This window comes from Bos mutus, chromosome 1 (genome assembly GCF_027580195.1).
Source record: "Bos mutus isolate GX-2022 chromosome 1, NWIPB_WYAK_1.1, whole genome shotgun sequence".
NCBI lineage: Eukaryota > Metazoa > Chordata > Mammalia > Artiodactyla > Bovidae > Bos > Bos mutus.
Window position 1 is genome coordinate 51,118,361 of NC_091617.1, and position 24,034 is coordinate 51,142,394.

Genomic DNA, 24,034 nt, shown 5'->3' on the forward strand with positions numbered 1-24,034 from the left:
CCTAGTTTGAAGGATTTTGAGCATTGCCTTGCTAGCATGTAAAATGAGTAAATTGTGCAGTAGTTTGAACAATCTTTGGCTTTGCCCTTCTTTGGGATTGGAATAAAAACTGACCTTTTCCAGTCCTGTGGCCACTATAGAATGGACTCTTGTTCAGCCATAAAAAAGAATGAAATAATACCAGAGTCAACAAAACGCATGGACCTAGAGATTATCATACTAAGTGAAGTAAATCAGAAAGAGAAAGGTAAATACTATATGATTTCACTTATAAGTAGAATCTAAAGTACAACACAAATGAACCTGTCTATCAAACAAAAACAGACTCACAGATATAGATAACAGACTTGTGGTTGCCAAGGTGGGGTGTAGGGGAGGGAAGAACTGGGAGTTTGGCATTAACAGATGCAAACTATTATATACAGGATGGATAAACAGCAAGGTCCTACTGTAGAGTTCAGGGAACTATATTCAATATCCTGGGAACATCATAACAGAAAAGAATATTAAAAAGAATGTGGATGTGAACACATTGTAAATCAACTATACTTCTAACAAATTTAAAAAAAAAAATGATTCCTTTGTCAAATCCCATAGAAGGGATAACACCATGAATAAATTCTACCGTAAACTATGGGATTTGGGTAATAAGATGTATCAAAGTAGGTCCAGTGATTGTAATAAATGTACCATTCTGGTACAGAATGTTGATAGCGGGGGAGGCTGTGCATTTGAGGAGCAGGGGGTTTATGGTAACTCTGTATTTTCTGTTCAATTACTATGTGAACCTAAAACTGCTTTAAAACTTCAATGTTAAAAATTCCCAGAATGTAAATTTGACACAAAGCAGATCAGTACCACATAATACAGAATTTTAAAACAATACCAATTTAGTGTAAAACCCCTTGAAGTATGATAATCAAGTGCATAATGAATGTTTAGATATCAACTGCTTCGAGCAAAACTAGATTTCATATAATGAAGATGAAACTAAAACACAATATTTTTTCAGTTGCCTTCTTATTCCCACAGAATGGAAAGAAAATGCACTACAATATAATCATTCAATTGAAATTTAAGAAGCATATAAGTAATTTTAAATTATCTGGGAAACCACATTAATATATACATATATGTATATATATATACACATACATATTTTAGTAAAAGGAAATGGGTAAAAAACAGTATCAGACTTTATTTCTTTGGGCTCCAAAATCACTGTAGATGGTGAATGCAGCCATGAAATTAAAAGACGCTTACTTCTTGGAAGGAAAGTTATGACCAACCTACATAGCATATTGAAAAGCAGAGACATTACATTGCCTACAAAGGCCCATCTAGTCAAGATTATGGTTTTTCCAGTGGTCATGTATGGATGTGAGAGTTGGACTGTGAAGAAAGCTGAGTGCCAAAGAATTGATGCTTTTGAACTGTGGTGTTGGAGAAGACTCTTGAGAGTCCCTTGGACTGCAACGAGATCCAATCAGTCCATTCTGAAGGAGATCAGCCCTGGTTATTCTTTGGAAGAACTGATGTTGAAGCTGAAACTCCAGTACTTTGGCCACCTCATATGAAGAGTTGACTCACTGGAAAAGACTCTGATGCTGGGAGGGATTAGGGGCAGGAGGAGAAGGGGACAACAGAGGATAAGATGGCTGGATGACATCACCGACTCGATGGTCGTGAGTTTGAGTGAACTCCGGGAGATGGTGATGGACAGGGAGGCCTGGCATGCTGCAATTCATGGGGTCTCAAAGAGTTGGACACGACTGAGAGACTGAACTGATAAAATAAGTTTTTAAATATATTTCATTTAACCCAGTATACCTAAATATTATCATTTCAACATGGAATCAGTATAAAAAATCAATGAGGTATTTTATTCTTTTTATCTTTTAAGTCACTGAAATCTGACAGCATGTTTCAATTTAGTTGCTAAATTTTCACTGGAAATACTTGGTGTTCAGATTTCAAAAATTAACTGCTGAAAAAGAAGGCTAATATACATCAGTTTTTCCAAACATAACTAAATCTTCCTATAACTGAATTGAGAATCTGTTTTCAAATTTGAATTTAAGTGAATTAAAATTAAAATTAAAAATCAAGTTCTTCAGTGGCACTGGCCACATTTCATATGTAGTTAGAGGCTACGTTTTTGGATACCTCTCATATCAGGAATTCAGACTGAAATGCTGACATCGGATATGCTACATTATGGGGAACTTTGCGTGAATATGGCTGCCTGGGACCTTAACTGTGACTTGCAGGCTCTTTGTTGTGGCTTGTAGGCCTAGTTTTGCCTGGAGGCATGTGGGATCCTACTTTCCCAACCAGGAATCAAACCCACATCCCCTGAATTGAAAGGTAGACTTGCGACCACTGAGCTTCCCCGGTGGCTCAGCTGGTAAAGAATCCACCTGCAATGTGGGAGACCTGGGTTTAATCCCTGGGTTGGGAAGATCCCGTGGAGAAGGAAATGGCTACCCACTCCAGTATTCTGGCCTGGAGAATTCCATGGACTGTATCCTCTATGGGGCTGCAAAAAGTCGGACACGACTGAGTGACTTTCACTTTCACTTTGTGTGAATTGGCCTACTACTCAGCAAATTCAAAACTAAATCTTAATCATGTTGAAAGAAATGTAAATCGTGGAACCTTATCTAATTTCTTGGCCTCTCTTTAATATTATTGAATCACACACATATTGAGTTATTCTCTACAAATTTAACTACAAAAAGAGAAGTAATATGAAAATCAGGTATTGGTTCCAGCAATAAATCCCCTGCACAATTTCACTTCCCCTTGCTGGATTTAGGGATGATTCTACCACTGTACAATTTCTACCAGTAAAGCCTGAAAGTGTGAAGAGTGTAAAATACAGACATTTTGCTATTTACAAACTGGATGGATTTGTGATTACTCAAGCTACAGAACTTTCTCACATATTTAAGAAGTCTTGCATGACCCAAAGGAATAGAACTAATGAACTGTCTAAAACTCAGCTGTGCTTTTCAGCTTGTTCATACAAATTGGACAAGCCCTTTACAGTTGGAAGCCATACCTCTGGTGGGTGCTAGTGATTGCAATATTTTGAATGCATCACAACTGGACTTGAATTCGTACACACTGATTATGAGAAGTCATGTCCTAAGTACTAGCAATGCAACACATACATGATCATGGCTGCCATTTGATGTTGTTTGGAAAAATGATAACATGTCATGATATTTGCTCCTTTCCTTTCTCTAAATAAATGTATCACCCAAACCATCATCCTCATTTAGTTCTTGTTGTTGTGGTTCAGTTGCTAAGTTATATCTGATTCTTTTGCGAACCCATGGACTGTAGCCCATCAGGTGCAGCTTAAAGAAATAAATTAAATATTTTTTAAAAAATGAAATATCTTAAATACTGATCTAGGACTAGAAAAGTAGTTCTCAAAGGGGGTCTATAGAATCCTGGAGGTTCCCAAGATTTCTTCAGGGGTTATGTGTGGTTAGAGCTAGTATCATGATGATATCAAGAGGCTATTTACCTTTTTCACAGGGTTGATGTTTTCACTGACAGTGGATATAACTCTGGTTGCCTCAACAGAAAGCAAAAGAGTGGCATCAAGCTGTAGTAATAGTCAATATATTCTTTATCACCACACACCTGCAGTTAAAAAAAAAAAGAGAGAGAAGGAAAAGAAAGAAAAGTCATTTTCACTTACAAATGTCTTTGAGAAAGCAGTGAAAATTATTAATTTTATCAAATCCTTACCCTTCAGGGCATGTCTTTTTAACCTGTGAGACAAAATGGGAAGGATACATAAAATGCTTCTGCTACCTACAGAAGTACAATGGTTGTCTTGAGGAAAAGCATTGGTGCAGTTGAGTTTCAAGTTGAATTAGCCACTTTTTTCACAGAGTAGCATTTTTATTTGAAAGGACAAGTGACAGATAAACTATGGTTACTCAGACTTGAGTATCTGGCAGGTATTTTCTCAGAAATAAAGAGCAACTGTCCTTCAAAGCAAACAACCAATAGTATTTCTTGCTAATGATAAAATCAGAACTTTCAAACAAAAATTAGAATTTTGGAAAACCAGTATCCTAACAGGGCTTCCCTGGTAGCTCAGAAGGTAAAGAATCTGCCTTCAATGCAAGAGACCTGGGTTCAATCCCTGGATTGGGAAGATCCCCTGGAGAAGGAAATGGCTACCAACTCCAGTATTCTTACCTGGAGAATTACATGGTCAGAGGAGCCTAGTGGGATACAGTTCATGGAGTTGCAAAGAGTTGGGCACTACTAAGCGACTACTACTACCAGTAGTATCCTGACATGCAAAATGTTTCCTGATGAAAAACAGTGATAAAATTAAGGAACATGATATTTTTGATATTGTGTGATGAAATGAGTCAACATGTGGAAGATCTGCATAATTCAGTGAACCAACAGTCTCCAAAATGACCAGTGTATAACTGGCACCCCACTCCAGTACTCTTGCCTGGAAAATCCCATGGATGGAGGAGCCTGGTTGGCTGCAGTCCATGGGGTTGCTAAGAGTCGGACATGACTGAGCGACTTCACTTTCACTTTTCACTTTCATGCATTGGAGAAGGAACTGGCAACCCACTCCAGTGTTCTTGCCTGGAGAATCCCAGGGACGGGGGAGCCTGGTGGGCTGACGTCTATGGGGTTGCACAGAGTCGGACATGACTGAAGCAACTTAGCAGCAGCAGCAGCATAACATACTCATCAGGTATGAGTAAAAGGTCCGTTTGGTACACCAGTAAGTTTTAATGCCACAGAAGTGAAAAGTCTATAGATATGAATTTTTATTACACAGTGCAACTAACTTTTAAAAAATTACTACTTGAAGAATTCTGGAGTAGTAATAAGCAATACCCATAATAATCTGAAAAGCTACTTAAATAACGTTTCCCTTTTCCAACTACATATCTCTTTGAAGCCAGATTTTCATCTATTTTAAACTATATACACTGTATCACAATAGATGGACTGCAGAAGCAAATGTGAAAATCCAGTTGCTTAGATTCAGCTAAATAGTAAATCCAGGTAGATATTAAAGAGCTTTACAAAACATAAAACATTTTTCTCAATTTTTTTGGTTTTGGAAATTTTTTCTATTTTTCATTAAAAGTATGTCATTTATGTTAATATGTAGTGGGCTGATTATTATTATAAGCTAAGTAACCAACATTTTAAACATTTTTCCAATTTTAATTTCTAATATTGATACAATGAGTATTAACAGGTGAAACCCATATAAGCAAAGTTTGTGTGAGTGGGGGCAGTCCCGAAGCTAAAATATTTGAGAATTGTTGGACTAGAGAAAAGGGAGCAATCAAGAGGAGCTAAGGATCACTGCTCTGTGTGATCAGTTATCACACCATATCCAAACATACTCTTCCCCAGAAATCTTTTAAGGCCCCAAATGAATGGTGTATTTTAAATATAACAATTTGCACTAGTTTATTTACATACCAATGCATTATACTTGTGGAAATGCAACATAAAATCCCAAATGCAGCAAAACTCCTTCATAATCAGAGACCTACTATTAAGTGGCAGAAATAATAACTAACACAAGATAACTAGCTGAGATTAACTAACTGATAACTAATATGAGATTTTTCAATATATCAGTGGTTCATTTTCATGTTCAAAGTCCCCTTTTTAATATTTATTATCATTTACAAACCTCCATGAACTTTTAATGAATAATTAAATATATTATCTAGCAAACAAACTACACTTATTGAGTAACAGTTAATTTATTTTCCTCTTTTAGATTGAAAAATAAATAGAAAGTTTATTTGGATACAGCCATGGAAATTTACATGGACACAGTTCTGTATCCATGTAAGTCAGGCAAAGCAAAAACAGTGGAGTTTTAGGTATTCTACCTACAATAATCATGAAATTTGTTTATATTTTAAAATTTTGAAATTTTAACATAGATTGTTGATTTCTCCCCATACGTTATTACCTCCATAAATGATTTGGAGGTTGACATCTTCTGTGGCACGTGGGTGTTTTTGTTTTTAATTTAGTTTTGAGTCACTCAAACTGTGATAGCAATGAGTTTGCCCATTTTTGCTCAGTCACCAGATAATCTGATAGTCAAAGAGTTTGTGTCCATTATTGGGATTCAATGCAGTTTTACGGCTTGCAGCAAGATGGTATTAAAAAGCCTGGAATTTAGAATCAAAAAGTAGCTTTCTAGTTGATAGCTTTGTGAATTCAGGAAAATAGTTTAGGCTCTTTGAGTTTCCTTATATGTGGAATGGAAATAATGACATCGGCCTCATACAGCTGTTGTGTGGCACACAAAATGATAGTCATCATTATAAAGGAAACAAGTCAAGTTGTGTTACAGTTCAAAACACTGTTTTAAAAGTTGATATTACTGATATTTCATAGTATTGATAATTCGTGGCAAACAAAAATTTTTTAAGAAATCTTTTGTAGTTGGCTCTTGGTGCAATTTTTGTCACTTTAAAACATATAATAAAACATGTTTCCATGTTCAGTGTGCAACTGTTTACTACACACATTTGAAGGTAAATAGTGTTGGTACTGGCAAATTTTAAATTGCTCAGATTTAGCGTCAGACACAAAGAACTGTCCGTTTTCTCAGAGCCCACGATGAGCCAGATCCACTGGTTCAACAGCTATAGTATTGACTCTCCACAGGAGCAGCTGGGCCTCTGGTTTGTCTTAGGATTTTGCACCCAATTTGCAAATTCCCTACCCGAATTTACTTTCTTTTCCCCGCTTGGACAAGTCAGTCCTTTTCTTCTCAGTTTCTCCTCATCCTTCTCAAATACATATTTTAACACTGTCCTACAAATTTTATAGTACCTTAATTAATATTCATCATTATTTCGGGAAGATTCTATATTTTAATATGATATGGACTTTCCACATTAAAGAAATTTCTGACAATGAAGCGTGCTGTTGAAATTCTTCCCTTCTTTAGAAGTTATGGCTGCATTTCCACAAACTATTACAGTGTTGGTAAAACATTAAGATACCACCGATATGTTTAGTCCATAATTACAATTAACTTCTTAGCCCCATGTTGTGATGATGTCTACAATTAAAAACTGATTTTCCCCTACTTTGCAAAAGTATTTTAGGAATTAGTTTTTAATTGTGCATGAGATTTATAGAGTAAGGGCATAACCTTGCTACAATTATTGAATACATCCTTTTTCATTCGGAAAACCCGGAAGCTATCACTTGTCAAAAGCTATTTAGAGATGACTGTAATAGCCAGGCTTCAATTGTTTTTCAACAGTCTTCTAATTTTTCTTTTCTTCCCAAACAACTTACTGCTCTACAAAAAGTATCAGATTTTTAAAATTGCTCATTTCTGTGGGAATATTGCCTTGAAGACGATATACCTCGCCTCTCTGACAATTCTGGAAACTCAAGAGCTGGAGTTAACGGAGCGAGGTAGGTTTTCAGGAAAATCCGGCCGGTAGCGAATCCCGCTGGGTCCGGACCAATCCGCGCCGCCACAGCTCCCCGCTCTAGGAACAGGGCGCCTCGGCACACGCCTCGCCACGCTCGCAGACACACACCCTGGCCGAACCAGCAGAGCCCACCTGGTTTCCCTTGCTAGATGCCTCGGAACCTTTTCCACACTTATCTGACGATTCTGTGCCTAAACAGTAGCTCCCAGCTTCCGAGAGAAACCCTTTTAAAATTCAAAATAACAGAGCAGAGCCTACCACTGCCACCATTCAGCCCGTGGTAACCGTACTTTCTAATTCTCTGTTTAGTGAGAGAACTTTAAAAACGACCGAAAGCTTCAATCGATTCTGTGACACTTTCCAACGTGTGTATATCGTGTTAACCATAACGTATTATGGTTAACGTATTTGTTTTGTCCGGTAAGTTTACAGGCACTGCTTAGGGGCACTGATGGCTTCACCCACTCGCTGCACAGGGAGGCCCTCAGGGGCCCCTGGAGGCGCCCAGGACCCCAGACCCCGGGGCTGCCGAGACGAACGAACCGGCGGTAGGTCCCCCTTTTCACCCCACATGTTCAATTAAACTGGATTCCCAGAGACAACAGGACGCCCTTCCTGCAAGCGGCGGGGGTATCGCAGGGCATCTGCCGCCCCCTGTTGGTGACCAGGGGCAAAATAACCCGAGCCTGATTAGAATCAACTAGAAGGGCCTCTTCAATAAAGAATATTCCATGACTACGCAGTAGCAGTAGCAAGAGGACTCTCAGGGAGCTTGCCTTTCGCAGACACTCCCCTCCGACTGCGGTGTTTTAATGCAGGTGTTAGCAAGTGAGGGAGGGGATGTTGGGCTGTCGAGAGGAGTCTGTCGCTGCTTCTGTGAAGGCTGGGGAGGAGCGGGAGTGCGGGGCGCGTGCAAGATACATTCAAGGTTCAGTTTATGCTTTCCACCTTTCACCAGCCCATCTCATCCTTAAGAAAAGCATTTGCCCTCCGCCGGGATAGGGTGGTTCGTTAGAGCAGTGTGTGTTCCCAAACACCTGTCCCCTCATGTAACATCTTGAGCAGAGTCTAGTGACCTCTGCTGCAGAGGTGACAAAAGCTACCCTACCCAGAAGCTGCCTCAGTTGTGTCCAGGAATGGCCTCCCTATAGCATGCTAAATTCTCTGCTGGGGATGCTGCTTATTTGGTAGGAATATGAATATGCTTCAGAAAAATAAAACATTGAAAAGAAAGCTCTCGGTAACCCCAGGCTAATTTCCTCCTAGGTCTGATCGTGTAAAATTTGTCACCCGTTGGACACAGTCGAGAGACTGCTAGCAGCGGGGGGTGGGAAGGGAGGAGGTTATTGTTACACAGTCGAGATAGTCCTAATTTTATTTTCATTTTGTCCCACCCCATTACCGCTTCCCTACACAAACCACACATTCACACACTGTAGTATCAAGTTGTTCACTCGTGTGCATATTTGCCTTGGCCCTTTGGGAAGAATGCAAGAGAGATGAACGAAGGTGAGTGGGGGAAGGGAGGGGTGAGGGAGGGAGGGAAGGAGGAGGAGAATCGTCTTCCACAGCCGACTTTAAGCGGGAAGACACTCCCGGCGGAGGGTGTAGTGGACAACAACGGCAAAGTCCCATTACAGGCTCACAGAGCTGGTACTGGCGCTCCCCCCACCCCCCAGCCGCCGGTGGCAGCAGGAAATCCGGGATCCAGTTGGTTCCCTCCGAGGTCCCCACCCGTTCGCGCTGGGGTCTGGCCCTCCAGTGTCACTGTGAGTGTGAGAGAGGAAGGAAGCTCCGCTACCTCCGTTCTCCCTTCCACCGCGCCCGGGCGGCAGCCGCCGGTCATAACCCCGCCAAGTCCCCGCTCCCGAGAGGCCGCAGGTGCCGAGTAGCCCATCCCTGGCGGGAGCTAAACGTGGGGCTAGAGGAGCCCTCCCGCGTCCAGTTCCATGAGGGTCTCCGGCGCGTGGCGGAGGTCCCCGGGTCCGGACGCTCTCCGTTCCCGCGGCCTGTGGGCGCGGTAGCAGCTCCTAGAAGCAGGCGGAAGGCGCGGCGCAGCCACGGTCACGGCTGCCGCCGGGTCTCGGGCGGAAGCGCGGGCTTGGGAAGGGAGGGGCTGCCGCTCCCCGCGAGGCCCAGGGCTCGCGGCGTCCGTCGGTGCAGGCTAGATCCCAGGCTCCGCTGCGCTCGCCAGGCAAGGATGGCCCCTGGTCAGTTTCAGCCCCGACCGGCTGTTTCTTTCACTTGCACACACCGAGCACTCCCCCACCCCCACCCCCCACCCACCCCCAGCCGCTCAGGCCACAGCTCCGAGGTTGTCGGCTCCCGCGTCTGCCACCTCCAGGATCCAAAGTCGCCAACCCCAGCCTCCCGGCAAGCCGTGACTTCCCGGATAGGGCCATGCTTTTCTTCCAGGACAATCACGACTCCTCCCCTCCCGGCGATCTTTCTAGGAGGCCACCACCTCCAGAGATTCTGAAGCGATTTCCTCTCTGCTGGTACTAAGCTGGTAACGCCTCTCACTAAAAACACCGGGGAGAATGAGAAGCTGAGTATTAAGCGAGGGGCCACCACCACTTGGAAAAAAGAAAAAAAATACAGTTCGATGTACGTGGAATGTTTTGATCAGTAGATTAACGGGTGATAGAAGTTCGCTATTTTTGATAACTGATTTTCAAGCTTTATTGTTACATTTTACAAGCTTTAAAAGTTACATTGCCCTGTTTTCTGCTCGCTCAACAATACAGAAAATGGAATCTTGCCTTTGTTGTTATTGTTATGATTCAAAGTCAGTTGTAGTAACAGAATTTCACGGCAACTTGTGAGGTAAAATGGAGATGAACACCTAGGTGAGAGTCATTGTATTATGCAGTGGCAGGCTGGATCCAGCCGACAAAGTCCATGAGATTTATTCTCTGCCTCTCTCAATTCACCCACTTTAGTGGGACTTTTATCATTTAATTATTTTTTTAGTTATCATGAGGCTCTGAGTAGTCTAAGAGTAAAAATAAGGCAAATTGAGCATAACACAATTCCCTCAAACTATCTTTACCTTTTTGGTGGAAGTAATTCCTGGGGCTAATAAAGAAATTTCAGATCTGAGATCAAAAAATGTTGCTTAAAAAAACCCCAAAAACTTCAGTTATATTTCTTTTATTTATTCAACAGATGTTTAATGGAGCACTCCATACATACATACTGTGGGCTATACAAATGATAACATCTGTTGAATGCTTAGTATTTTTTTTTTTTTTTTTTGCTAAGTCGCTTCAGTCGTATCCGACTCTGTGCGACCCCATAGACGGCAGCCCACCAGGCTCCTCTGTCCCTGGGATTCTCCAGGCAAGAACACTGGAGTGGGTTGCCATTTCCTTCTCCAATGCATCAAAGTGAAAAGTGAAAGTGAAGTCGCTCAGTCGTGTCCGACTCTTAGGGACCCCATGGACTGCAGCCTACCAGGCTCCTCCTTCCATGGGATTCTCCAGGCAAGATAGGGTGCCATTGCGTTCTCCAATGCTTAGTATAACCAGACAATATAATTGATGTTTTAAAAGCATTATACCATTTTACCCTTCAAGGAACAATATGGAGTATACTGTTGTTATTATCATCCCTGGAGAAAAATTAGATACTGCAGGCTTGAAATAACTTGCTCAAGGTCACCTAGTCAGTAAGTGGCATGGCAGGAGGTTAAGACCAGTCCCATGCAGGTTCTATAGGCTCAATCAGTACATTATAACTGCCAGTTAGATCTGGTGTGTATTTTGGAACTATCTCAGGTGAATCTGATGCAAAGTAGTTAATCGCTTAAACTTGAGAAAAGTTTGATATAATAGTACTCCCTTTTTTTCCTGATAAGAAAACAGACCCAAAGAAGTGATTTATCTGAAGACACTGAGGTTAATTAATTGCAGAGAGAGATGCAGAGAACCACCTCCTAGTTCTTGGCCCAGTGTTCCTTTCTACCATCCAGACCATATCAGTTCAGTCAAAAAAGAGTCAGAGAATATAAATATTTCAACAATTACAATAAATGTACAGTCAAATCTTGATTATCCTTAGCTTCCTCTTCTAATTACTTCCCTTCTGGATATTTTACTGTTGTAGTTTCTCTCCCAGAGGGAGTGAGAAACTGAGTGAAACTCAATTTCCTTTTTGCTAACCTTAATTGATAAGAACTCTTAATACTAAAAAGGAAAAAAAAAAGCCGGAGAAGTTTCATAGCCTAGAACAAGTTCCTAAAAGAAGACTTGCAGGTGATTCCTGGATTCTGCTTTTCCATGCTACCAGAAACTCCCACTGCTGTAACGGAGGCATGAAGTGGGGGGAAAGCAATATGGATGCCTCATCTAATGCAGCCCTTCCTCCACGCTTCCTCTTCCTTTGACCCCATGTTTACCCAATGCTGGTCATTGAGAAATAGGAAAAAGGAATGGAAATAACAAAGGAAGTGGGATGCATTAGTCTAGAGAAATTTCTACTTTTGTTTTGGAGAGTGGGAGAGTTATAGTACGAAAAAGAAATAACTAGGCCACTATTCCTCCATCCTCGATCTAAAGCACTCAGCATAGACAGTCATACATTGTCATTAAACAAATAAACTTGGTTAGCCTATAACATCCTGACTTCTATTTTATTTTTCATCTTTTTTTTTAACCTACTCTCAGGTTATAGGGACGTTGAGAGGCTGTGCAAGAGCCATGGTACTGCTGCCTTTTCTCAACAACTCTGACCAAATTATTTCCTTTACTTAAAATCATTTGCTGATTCCTCATGAACTCTGTGGAATAAAATCTGACTCTAACATGGCAAACAATGTTATACAACTAGCCCCTGACTACGTCTTACCACCCTCACCTCTGCCTCTGACTGAAACTTTGAGCACTACTAAACTAACTGTGGTCCTCTGAAAACACAATGCTGTCTCCTGCCTTTGTGTTCTTACATTATGCCCATCCTCTTCATGGAATTCTTTCCCCATGTTGTCCTTTTGGTAAACACCTATTTATTGCCCCAAATGCTGCTCAGACACTGCCACACCTATGAGGTCTTTCCTGACTCTGTTTCATCTCCCCAAAGCAGTAATCTCTTGCTCATGTGGGAAGCCACTTCTGTTCTTTTTATATTCTCTGTGATGGCTCTTAGTCTGTGTAATGATTTTTTCCCCATATCCTTCTCCTTTATTAGACTGGAACTTCTTGAGAATCTGTCTATTTCAGTTCAATCGCTCAGTCATGTCCAACTCTGCGACCCCATGGACTGCAATACGCCAGACTTCCCTGTCTATCACCAATTCCCAGAGCTTGCTCAGACTCATGCCCATCGAGTCGATGATGCCATCCAACGATCTTATCCTCCATCATCCCCTTCTCCTCCTGCCTTCAGTCTTTCCCAGCAACCAGGTCTTTTCCAATGAGTCAGTTCTTATTTGGCCTCATGTGGCCAAAGTATTGGAGTTTACTTTAGGATTGACTAGTTGGATCTCCTTGCAGTCCAAGGGACTCTCAAGGGACTCTCAAGAGTCTTCTCCAACCCCACAGTTCAAAAGTGTCAATTCTCTGGCCCTCAGCTTTCTTTTAGAGAAGGCAATGGCATCCCACTCCAGTACTCTTGCCTGGAGAATCCCATGGATGGAGGAGCCTGGTGGACTGCAGTCCATGGGGTCCCTAAGAGTTGGACATGACTGAGCAACTTCACTTTTACTTTTCACTTTGATGCATTGGAGGAGGAAATGGCAACCCACTCCAGTGTTCTTGCCTAGAGAATCCCAGGGACGGGGGAGCTTGGTGGGCTGCCATCTATGGGGTCACACAGAGTCGGACACCACTGAAGCGACTTAGCAGCAGCAGAGGCAGCAGCTTTCTTTATGCTCCAATTATCAGATCCATGTATGACTGCCAAAAAAAAAACCACATAGCTTTGACTAGTGTACCTTTGTCAGCAAAGTAATGTCTCTGCTTTTTAATATGCTGTCTAGGTTGGTCATAACTGTTCTTCCAAAGAGCAAGTGTCTTTTAATTTCATTGCTACAGTCACCATCTGCAGTGATTTTCAGTTCAGTTCAGTCGCTTAGTCCTGTCCGACTCTTTGCAACCCCATGAATCGCAGCATGCCAGGCCTCCCTGTCCATCACCATCTCCCGGAGTTCACCCAGACTCATGTCCATCGAGTCAGTGATGCCATCCAGCCATCTCATCCTCTGTCATCCCCTTCTCCTCCTTCCCCCAATCCCTCCCAGCATCAGAGTCTTTTCCAATGAGTCAACTCTTCACATGAGGTGGCCAAAGTACTGGAGTTTCAGCCTCAGCATCATTCCTTCCAAAGAAATCCTAGGGCTGATCTCCTTCAGAATGGACTGGTTGGATCTCCTTGCAGTCCAAGAGACTCTCAAGAGTCTTCTCCAACACCACAGTTCCAAAGCATCAATTCTTTGGCACTCAGCCTTCTTCACAGTCCAAATCTCACATCCATACATGACCACAGGAAAAACCATAGCCTTGATTAGACAGACCTTTGTTGGCAAAGCAATGTCTCTGCTTTTGAATATGCTATCTAGGTTGGTCATAACTTTCCTTCCAAGGAGTAAGCGTCTTTTCATTTCATGGCTGCAGTCACCATCTGCAGTGATTTTGGAGCCCCCCAAAATTTGGAGCCCCCCCAAAATAAAGTATTGTACTGTTTCCCTTGTTTCCCCATCTATTTGCCATGAAGTGATGGGACCGGATGCCATGATCTTAATTTTTTGAATGCTGAGTTTTAAGCCAACTTTTTCACTCTCCTCTTTCACTTTCATCAAGAGGCTATTTAGTTCCTCTTTGCTTTCTGCCATTTGATTGGTGTTATCTGCATATATGAGGTTATCGTTATTTCTCCCGGCAATCTAGATTTCAGTGTATGCTTCCTCCAGCCCAGTGTTTCTCATGATGTACTCTGCATATAAATTAAATAAGCAGGGTGACAATATGCAGCCTTGATGTACTCCTTTCCTGATCTGGAACCAGTCTGTTGTTCCATGTGCAGTTCTAACTGTTGCTTCTTGACCTGCACACAGATTTCTTAGGAGGCAGGTTAGGTGGTGTGGTATTCCCATCTTTTCAAGAATTTTCCACAGTTTGTTGTGATCCACACAGTCAAAGACTTTAGCATAGTCAATAAAGCAGATGTTTTTCTGGAACTCTCTGGATTTTTCTATGATCCAGCAGATGTTGGCAATTTGATCTCTGGTTCCTCTGCCTTTTCTAAATCCAGCTGGAACATCTGGAAGTTCATGGTTTACATACTGTTGAAGCATGGCTTTGAGAATTTTGAGCATTACTTTGCTAGCATGTGAGATGAGTGCAATTGTGTGGTAGTTTGAGCATTCTTTGGCATTGCCTTTCTCTGGGTTTGAAATGAAAACACCTTTTCCAGTCTTGTGACCACTGCTGAGTTTTCCAAACTTGCTGGCATACTGAGTGCAGCACTTTCACAGCATCATCTTTTAGGATTTGAAATAGCTCAACTGGAATTCCATCACCTCCACTAGCTTTGTTCATAGTAATGCTTCCTAAGGCCCACTTGACTTCACATTCCAGGATGTCTGGCTCTAGGTCAGTGATCACACCATCGTGGTTATCTGGGTCGTGAAGATCTTTTTTGTATAGTTTTCTGTGTATTCTTGCCACCTCTTCTGAATATCTTCAGTTTCTGTTAGGTCCATACCATTTTTGTCCTTTATTGAGCCCGTCTTTGCATGAAATGTTCTCTTTGTATCTCTAATTTTCTTGAAGAGCTCTCTAGTCTTTCCCATTTTATTGTTTTCCTTTATTTCTTTGCATTGATCACTGAGGAAGGCTTTCTTATCTCTCCATGCTTTTCTTTGGAACTCTGCCTTCAGATGGGTATATCTTTTCTTTTCTCCTTTGCCTTTCACTTCTCTTCTTTTCTCAGCTATTTGTAAATCCCTCTCAGACAACCATTTTGCCTTTTTGCATTTCTTCTTCTTGGGGATGGTCTTGATCAATGCCTCCTGTAAAATGTCAACAAACCTCTGTCCATAGTTCTTCAGGCACTCTGTCTATCAGATCTAATCCCTTGAATCTATTTGTCACTTCCGCTGTATAGTCATAAAGGATTTGATTTAGGTCATACCTGAATGGTACAGTCATGGAAAACTAATCAAACTGATCACATGCACCACAGCCTTGTCTGACTCAATGAAACTATGAGCCATGTGTGTAGGGCCACCCAAGATGGACAGGTCATGGTGGAGAGTTCTATTTAACCTTTCTTTAGTGGATCAGAAAAATTAGGAAACATAAAATTTATTTTTAAGTATAATATTATTACATTTTTAAATAATATGCTCAGTATATTTAAAGCAATAGGTCTATTTGTTATCTAGAGAATGTCAAAAAAAAAACTCTGGAAGTGGAGGAAAACATACTGTACATATTATACTTTTTTCAGATTACCATCATTTTAAAATTTAGAAATATTTAGTATAAAAAGATGTCTGGAAGTTGAAGAAAAAATATTGAGCATATTGTCTGAAACTGTAACTAAAATACTGTTTAAATATAAGTACACCCTGTTTCCTGAATTTCAGACCCCTGGTGGGCGCAGCACCTAACACTATGCCTACTGCCTGATATACGATATGTCTAATGTATTCTAAACTGAACAGAGCAACCAGCTGAAATATCCATTGGTCCAGCGACTTCCAGTTCTAGCTCATTATAGCTCCTGCTTCTGTCTCTCCTTTTAGTGAGCTCTTATCAGCTTCAGTCACTTTGTCAGTCACACTCCTCCATTTGTTCTCCCTTTCAGCTAGCATCAGTGCTTTGGGCTGAATTGTAATTATTTACATGCTTTGGACATCTGTTATGGAGAGGAGTTCCCAAACTCTTCCCTATTGATGACAGTACATGTTATTAAGGGGTAGAGACAATTGATGGAGCAGTAGAGCAAATAAAGCCCTCCACATCAGCTAGTGGACCATTCATTCATTTATTCAACAAATATTCTTCCAACATGTGCGATCTGCTAGGCTGTGGGCCAGGCAATGGCCTACCAGACCTGTAGAGGAGTGCTGTTCTACCCAACATCACTAGCCTTACTTGTTGCAGAATCTCCTATTGCCAGAAGCTTATGAGTGAGCAAGAAGTTTCTATACCTTCCAAGACCATCAGGGTGTGCCAAAACCAGGCACTTAAAGTAAGGGGTTTGCATGGATAAATTTTCCATGTAGGTTAACTCTTTAATGATTAAAGAATTTTGTGCATATTGAGCAAAATTTAAGAAATAATTGATAGTTAATAGCACCTCTGGCGGAGAAGGCGATGGCACCTCACTCCAGTACTCTTGCCTGGAAAATCCCATGGACGGAGGAGCCTGGTGGGCTGCAGTCCATGGGGTTGCAGAGAGTCGGGCACGACTGAGCGATTTCACTTTCACTTTTCACTTTCATGCATTGGAGAAGGAAATGGCAACCCATGTTCTTGCCTGGAGAATCCCAGGGACGGGGGAGCCTGGTGGGCTTCCGTCTATGGGTCACACAGAGTCGGACACGACTGAAGCGACTTAGCAGCAGCAGTAGCAGCAGCAGCACCTCTGAAGCACAAATAAATATGTACCTATTGTCCACATCCCTGAAAAATGATCTCACATTAACAAACTAATCTCATATGATAAGAAATCTGAGCCTCTAGAAGGCTCACATAGCATTTAATAATACCTTGACTATCTTTTTAATTAACTTATTTATTTATATCTGTATTTTTGGCCGCACTGGGTCTTCGTTGCTGCATGAGGGCTTTCTAGTTGTGACGAGCAGGGGCTACTCTCTAGCTGCAGCGCTCATACTTCTCACTGTGGTGGCTTCTCTTGTTGGAGAGCATGGGCTCAGTAGTTGCAGCCTGTACTCTCTAGAGCATGCAAGTCCAGTGGTTGTAACACATAGGATTAGCTGCCTCATGGGATGTGGTATCTTCTCGGACCAGGGATCGAACCTGTGTCCCCTGCATTGGTAGGCAGATTCGTAACCACTGGGGCACCAGGTAAGTCCTCTTGGCTATCTTATATGTTTGTCTAAATAGATGTATTCGTAATGTTCATATTTTTATCTGATAACTAATGAGAAAGAAAATCTGTGATATGGTAGGTACAGTTGAATATACTTTTTTAATATCACTAAAGGGCTCCTTGTTATCTCTCTAGAGAGGAGAATCTAGAACTTTAGCTTCTTTAGTCCTGAGGAAAATAATGTGAATTGTAGCAAAATACAAAGAACTAATTAAGTCTCTGTATCTGAGGAGTGATTATATGCTTTACCAAAATTCATTTTGGGAACTCCTGACTTAACACTCAGGCCATGTCTCAATTTGCAAAGCAACCAGAAATATACAGTTAGTTATCTGAGTAATTTAGGCCCCCAGATAAACTATCTTTGTTTGAATTTACCTCAGCAGTATCACCATTATAATCATATTAGCTTAAAGTAGGAAAGGCAACATACCTTATTAGACATATTTGGAGCCAAATGATTTGTGTTCAAATCCTAATTTCCCTATTTATCAGCTCTGTAACCTTGGCCTTGCGTAGCTTCTTTTCTGTTTTGATTAACTCTTGTGAAACAGGTATATCTCACCTGCCCTGTCTACCATCTGGGAGGTATTGTGAGAATCAAAATAAGGTACTGGATATGAAAGCTGCACTTTGAACTACAGAAAAATTCAAATATATGTTTCTGATGTAGGTCTCAGGCTAGGGTAGGCTAGGCTAAGTCGCTTCAGTCATGTCCAAGTCTTCTGAAACCCTATGGACCATAGCCTGTCAGGCACCTCTGTCCATGGGATTCTCCAGGCAAGAATCCCATGAGAGTGGGATTGCCCTGCCCTCCTCCAAGGTTGTAGGTCTTACAATTTTCAATTAAGAGAAATATTCCTTGAAATGAATTTAGGAAATATCCAAGTTGATTCTGATTTAATTCTTGAATTGGAAAGTGAAGTCGCTCAGTCGTGTCCGACTCTTTGCGACCCCATGGACTGTAGCCAACCAGGCTCCTCAGTCCATGGAATTTTCCAAGCAACAATACTTTCTCAGGTAGGTTGATAAGAAGTCCAGGTCCCCAAGAAGAAAGAGGTCTGGGGCTCCTGAGGGCAAACTTTTTTCCTACATTGCTTTGTCTTAGTCACCTAAGACGTTATTTTCTTTAAGCCCAGAGCTAATGATTACACAACAAAACTCATCTTGCTCAAGGATAAATTTTGCCTTAAGTTCTGTACTAATGATTATATAATAACAATGTATCTTGCTTGAGGACATGTTTCTTCTTCTTTTCAAGAACCTTATGACTAATCTTGTTACCTTAAGATGTATGTTGTGGGAGTGGGTCTGGTAAAAGTATATAAGGCCTTGATAAGACCAGCGGGTGGGGGCACTCTCTGTCCCCCTTCCGATGTCTATGTCAGAATCTTTCTCTGTCCTTTTTCACTGTAATAAAACTTCTGCCACACAAAAGCTCTGAGTAATCAAACCTGGTCCCTGATCCTGAAGCTAAATCTTCTTTGGAGATCATGAATCCGACACCGTTCACTGTAAGTTATCAATTCTTAAAATTACTCAGAGAATAGAATTCTCTGAATTAGGTACCAAGAAACACCTTCTCAAATATTTGTCCATTTTGTTTTGCCTTGTATTGACCAATAAAATGAGCACTGATACTACTGAAGCCACCAATCAATTTCTACTCTAAACTAGTGAAGAAAGCATCAACACAGTGACAAAAAGTACCATTGACTCCTCCTGTCATTTTACATAATTTAGCTTACTATGAATTGATTGGAATCATTATTAGCATCTATGCCAATAGCCTTAAACAAAACATAAATTCTGCAGCCACTGATCAGATGTTTGTGAGTTTATATGCAATGTGGTTGAGAAAACTGAAGGACACAAAAAGTTCTTTTCTACTGTAGAGCCTCACATTTGATTATGAAATCATTTTTCCCTAAAAGATGATATGAATTCAGAAGTCTAAGCTAGTGCTGTTCAAAGTAGAAGTGTGAGGAAAATGCACTAATAAAAATAGCTGTATAAGAAGCAACAAGGGCCATCATAACTCAAAAGAATATCCATTTTTTCCAGTCAGGTTTTCTTAAATAAGACATGTCTGCTTCACTTCCCACCTCTATCTTCCCTAGTAGTCGGTGATTAATGATCAAAATGTACATTTTGCACAATAATTGTATTAACATGCCCCCATTTTCATCCTATCTCCCAAATACTAGATAAAAAAACAACAACAACAAGAAAATTTACTGCAAAATGAAAATACAAAAAAAGCCTAACTCCAAACATTTTTTGTTTATTTTAGAGAAGGAAAGGGAAAATGAGCACCACTGCCTTTCATAAATTACATAAAAATTGTATGTAGAATGAAGTTCCTTACAATTGTTAAATCCTATAAGGTTATAACCATCCTGAGTGACTTTCTGAATTGAGCTCCTTTCTAACATATAAAGAAACCAGATTTGAGATGATTCTCAATGTCTCCGCAGTGGGGAGAGAAGTGATTGGCAACTCCCATCTATGCAGATGAGAACTGAGGTTCTCTGGAGATTTTCCCAGGGAAGGCCGAGAACTGAGTAATGTTCAGATTCAGGGCTGCAAAAGTGTCCAGGGGGTTATGATATGAATATGTGTGTAAGCATGTTAAAGAGATCCCCCAGAGGCTAATGTTCAAAATTACTAGAAAACACTAAAATTGTTAGTGATCCTTCAGTTTTATGATTATATTTTTCCTTATTAACTTGGTAAATGAAACTGTTTTTAAGTAGACAGAATAAAAGATAGGTCTATGTCTACATCAGAGTATCACAGATAACAAAAGGAGTTTCTGAATACTCTATGCCAACTTGTGGGTTTTATGAGGACAATTAGCCTTAAGTATCACAAGAAAGGGAAAGGATGAGTTGGAAACCCTCATAGTATCTCCATGGCTCCAGTTCATTCTTAACTCTCTTCTGTTTCCAATCTTCCTTGAAGAACAGAGGGCCTGATTTCTTGCTTTTCCTTAGCTCAGTTTTCAGTGTTATTTGAGAGAGATGGGTTTTCCAGCAAGTGTTCTGTAGCCACTGTGTGATACTGAATTCAGCACTGTGACCACAGATTGTATAGATGGACCTGGCTGAGTGACTGACTTAGAACACTGAATCCCCAGACTCAGCTTTAGACTTCTGTCTGACTCTAGATGTGTAAGTCTGCACAATGTATCTTTTAGCGTATAAACTTCCAAAGAACATACAAAATTTATATTTTACTACCTCTATGTGAAATTTTAGTACAGGACTGTAAACAAACCAGCTACTCTGTTTTTGGAGACTTTCCCTACAGCATATTAATTAATATAGAATAAAATTTCATAGTGGTAAAACTTTTTGAGGTATTAAAATAATGACATTATTTTCTTTTTTTCTGACATTATTTTCTAATTATGAATTCCAAGTACCCACTATGTAGCAGGCACTCTTCTAGGTCGAGGCTGTATCACGTGTTAATGACAGAATTGTATCCTCCCAAAAGTTCATATGTTGATGCCCTAGTCCCAATATGATGGTATTTGGAGATGGGGTCTCTGGAAAATAATTAAGGTTAGATAAGGTCATGAGGGGGGACCCTCTGATGTGATTCCTGTCCTTATAAGAGGACACACCAGAGAGCTTGTTCTACCCACCCACCCACCCCACCCCTCTGCCCCGTGGGCACAAAGAATGTGAGCACACAGCAAGACGTGGTCTCCTGCAAGTCAAGAGACAAGGCCTCAGAATGAAAATTATTTGCTAGCACCTTGGCTTCCAGCCTCCAGAGCAGTGAGAAATAAATTTGCTGCTTAAGCCACTCAGGCTATAGTATTTTGTTGTGGCAACCCAAGCAGACAAAGGAACAACCAACAAAATTGACACATAATGAAGAAGTAAAATCTACGATGGAGCATGTGGTTACAAGTGCTATGGACAAAAATAAAGGAGGTAAGGGCAATGGGTAGCAGGGGTTATAATTTGTGAAAGGAAGACTTCACTGAGAGGGTGACCTTTAATTAATGACCTGAAGGAGGTAAAGAGCCAGCTGTGTGCAGCATGGGGAAAGAACAGGCCAGGCAGGGGGAGTTAGCAAGTGCCAAGGTCTAATGCAAGAATGTGCCTGATGGGGAAGAGTTGGCAGCTGAGTGTGGCTGGCATGGATGGAGGGTGGGGATAGGAGCAGTAGATGGGGTCAGAGGTCTTAAGTGGGTGATGTGGAGCAGACACATAGGACCTTGAGGTCATTGTAAGGGTCTGGCCTTTATATAAGTGAGATGGGAGGATTCTGACATGAAGAGTCTGATGTTTTATAAGGAGCACTCTGTCTGCTGAGGTGAAAATAACTGGAATTGGCATTGGTGGAAACAGGAAGACAGGAGCTACTGCAGTGGTCAAGGTGAGAGACAATAGTGGAAAGTAGCAGCTGTGGAGGTAGTGAAAAGTGGAATATGTACTTGAAAGCTGAGCTAACAGCATTTGCTGATCACTTGGGTGTGGGGTGTGAAAGAGAGGAGTTAAATAAACAAACCAGGACTTGGGACCAGAGCAACTGAAAGGATAAAGTTGCTATTACCTGAGTTGGAGAAGACTGTATGAGCAGGTTTGAAAGAAAAATCTGGATACTTTAAGTTCAAAATATCCCTTATGTGTCCATTACATATTCAGGATGAGATTTTGGTAAGGCAACTGGATTTATCGATACAAGTCTAGGGGTTCAGGGAGAATGTTTCAGTCTGAACTGCAGATATAAATTTAGGAGTTCATGTAAAGCCTGGTAAATGAGTGCAAGGATGATATTCAAAATACTTAACAACCAGTATGGCAATCATACTAACCAATCAGAAAGTGCTGGAACACAGTTTGAAAGAGTCAGGTGTTGGGATGAGGGTGGGGGAATAAAAGGTCAGGTGTTAACATTTTAGAAACTGATCATGGGTAGGTATGAGGCTCCCGGAATGAAGCTGGAATGGTGGGTGGGGAGCTGTTAGAGTGAGAGCAGTTCAAACACTAATTTGAATAGAAATATTTCAACATTTTATCAAGCAGTACAGCATACCAATGTGCAGCAGTTGAAAAATAGCCCCATGGGAGTGTAGAGAAGGAAGAGAAGGAGAACAGGAGCTACTGCAGGATCCAAGGATACCCTGGGTGGTCCAATATTTACAGGTTGAAGAGAAGAGGGCAGCAAAGGAGACTGAGGAAGAAGAGCCAGGCAGGGATCCTGTCCTAGAAGAAAACTCTGAGACGGTCCCAGTTGGCATCTGCAGTAGTAGTTGGCATCTCCACTTTCACTCTCAAAAACGTCTTCATTCTGATTTAAAAAAAAAAAAAATGTGGTCTCCTTACAAAGAGACCACAAGTGAAGAAAACAGTTTTAAGCGGAAAGAATGATCAGCTATTTAAAATGCTGCTGCTAAGTGAAGTAAGAGGAGGACTGGCTGCTGGGTTTTGTCTCATGGAGGCCACTAGGACCTTGTCTGAAAAGCAGTTTCAGTGGTGCCTTGGGCATGAAAACCGGAGTTCAAAGGAGAATGGGAGGAGAGTGGCAGATGACAAGAAATACAGACAAACATCTTAAAACATTTTGTTGTTAAAAAAAAAGGGCAGAAAGTTGCTGTGGGTGGGTTGAGTGCACCAGTTGAATGGGTGGTTGGAAGGGAAGGTGAGTCAAGACAGGGTTTAGATAATGCTATGGATTGATATCTGTGTCCCTCCAGATTCATATGTGAAAGCCTAATCCCCAGGGTGATGGTATTAGGAGGTGGGGCCTTTGGAAATGACTGGCTGGGTAGAATGAGGGAGGAGCTGTCATGAATGCAGTTCAAGAGAGACCCCAGAGATCAAAAGCTGCATTGTTTAAGAATGAATACATTAACAAAGACATTAAGAATATATTAAGCAGAGACATTACTTTGCCGACAAAGGTCCGTGTAGTCAAAGCTATGGTTTTTCCAGTAGTCATGTCTGGATGTAAGAGTTGGACTATAAAGAAAGCTGAGTGCCAAAGAATAGATGCTTTTGAACTGTGGTGTTGGAGAAGACCCTTGAGAGTCCCTTGGACTGCAAGGAGATCAAACCAGTTGATCCTAAAGGAAATCAGTCCTGAATATTCATTGGAAGGACTGAAGTTGAAGCTGAAACTCCAATACTTTGGCCACCTGATGTGAAGAACTGTCTCATTTGAAAAGACCCTGATGCTGGGAAAGATTGAAGGCAGGAGGAGAAGGGGACAACAGAGGATGAGATGGTTGGATGGTATCACCAGCTCAATGGACATGAGTTTGAGCAAGCTCTGGGAGTTGGTGATGGACAGGGAGGCCTGGTGTGCTGCAGTCCATGGGGTCGCAAAGACAGACACAATGGAGCAACTGAACTGAAACTGAACTGAATATAACACTATTCATTAAGGCACTTTTCGACCTAAAAGTTCATATTTTTCTTTTGATCATAAAGGGAATTAAATATTTTCATGCACCCCTGAAA